This window comes from Microtus ochrogaster, chromosome 17, assembly GCF_000317375.1.
Source record: "Microtus ochrogaster isolate Prairie Vole_2 chromosome 17, MicOch1.0, whole genome shotgun sequence".
Taxonomy (NCBI): domain Eukaryota; kingdom Metazoa; phylum Chordata; class Mammalia; order Rodentia; family Cricetidae; genus Microtus; species Microtus ochrogaster.
Window position 1 is genome coordinate 23,828,613 of NC_022019.1, and position 2,204 is coordinate 23,830,816.

Below are 2,204 nucleotides of genomic sequence, written 5' to 3' on the forward strand. Positions count from 1 at the left end.
TATATATATATTCCTTGCTGAACCCCATTTTCCCATTTTTAAAGGCTGTTAACATAAAGCCAATGAACAATATTTTTATTCTTCATGGATAATGCAAGTCTTGAGCACTTTACTGCTCATTCAGAGGTCCTGAGTTTAATTTCTAAAATCCACATGGTGGTTCACAGTCATCTGTAATGATATCAGATTCTTTTTTCTAGTGTGCAAGAATAAGTAAACTCTAAAAGATATGAGAGAATGATATAAAATGCCAGTATTATTCAACAATAAAATCTTCTTTCAATATAAATTTTAATAAAGAAATATATCAAATAATCACTTACTTATGGTTACACTTCTCCTTGTGACACCAGCAGGAGCGCAAGAGTCACCTTGGCCTGCTTAGCTACAGAAGTGCCAAGGTCAGGAAAAAGCTTGCCAACAAAAAATATTAGTTGCATTTAAGTAACCTCAATTTACATTATGAAAAAATCACATGTGTATAAGCTTTATGTATAAGAAGTAGTCATAATATAATCATTTTTATAATGTCTCATCTTCATTATGAAAGAAATATAACTTTAGTAAAAATTGTCCTATTTAAATTATAATAGCTCTTCATTAAGTTATACTTCTTTCTAATAAAAATGTGCAGAAGAGAGATGAGGTTTTTATTAAATAAATTATTCAAAAGGGATAAGACTAGATAATAGCAAAAGATACCATTGAGCAGAACTGTATGTGCAATAGGCCTGTGGTATTTTAAAATCTTTGCAATAAACAACTTCTCCTGAGAGGTGATTTTCTGTCTAGTTGATTGATAGCCGCATCGCTATTAACTGTTAAAAGTGGCACGGTGGCAACTCTTTTTTGTTTACCAGTGAGTTAGTTTCCTACTAGTTAATGATCTTAAGTTCCTCAGTTCAGAACGGCAAGTGTCAGAGATGCTCTAGCAAGGAAGTAAATTGAGTTGAGGTTGACACCATTTACCCATGAATGAAAGCACTGACAGAAAGTTTTAGGAGCCAATGTAATGCACAGAGCACACCACTATAAAAGCCTGAGAGCCACAAATACAAAATTACATGATACAATTGAAGTGACCCCTAAAGTGACAAAGGATCATGTATCCTGTCTTTCTCTTGATCTGGTTCACATTCTGTACTGTAAGTGATTTGTCCGTTAATTAACTGTCTGTTTTCATTTTGTTTTGTTTTGTTTTTGGTAGTATCCCTCTATTGTTGCAGAAAACAATTCTTTGACTTGACTCCAGTATGTGATCCACTATTTTGAAAAATAATCAGTGTTAACCTTCAGGCATTTACAGTGGCCAGTTCTCAAGGTCCTAAGAGAATAAAAAGCCAATAAGTTCACTCCCTGCGTGTTATGTGCTTGCTAGTGTTCAGGCATTTATGCTGACTTGCTCTCATGGTCTTAACAGAAGATGTTGTCACTCTGTTTGCACATGTGGTACATCCCCTTAAAGAAGGCCAGCAAAAGAGGTGGCAGCGGGCTTTTGCCCTCCTATCTCAAATGCAAGGTGCCCAGTACCACCCCTCCTCTTCCCCCAATAAGCTTCCCACATGAGCTCTGTTGTATGGTGTGACTTTCCTTCCCATGGACACTAAACTACAACAATCAGAATACTGAGAGTTTGGTTCCCGATTTCATGATTTACCTATAATGAGAGAGGAGTCCTTATTCTCTTGTTTGTTTATGAGTGTGCAGGAAGATTTCCCATACCTCAGGTTGGCCTCAATTTCACTATGGAGCCGAGGATAGCCTTGCATTTCTGATCATCCTGTATCTATTTCCCATGCACTGGGAATACAGGAAGGTGATTCTCATAGCTGTTTTTCAGTGGTCTTTAAACAGCATGACCAACATAGTATTATACATATACTTTTTCTAATAACCTATTAATTTGAAGCTTTTGTTATTCTGTATGAAACTTTGTAAACTAAATCAATGCATTGTGTCTATGAATATGAAATGTGGAAGGATTATTTGTGTGAGTTTAGTTTGTTTATCAAGTAGAGAAAGTAAAAGTTGAAAAATTCATGGTTAGTAAAAAGGAAGATAAAGTCGAAACTGTCATAAAAATGAACTTGCAGCCGGGCGGTGGTGGCGCACGCCTTTAATCCCAGCACTCGGGAGGCAGTGGCAAACGGATCTCTGGGAGTTCGAGGCCAGCCTGGTCTACAAGAGCTAGTTCCAGGACAGGC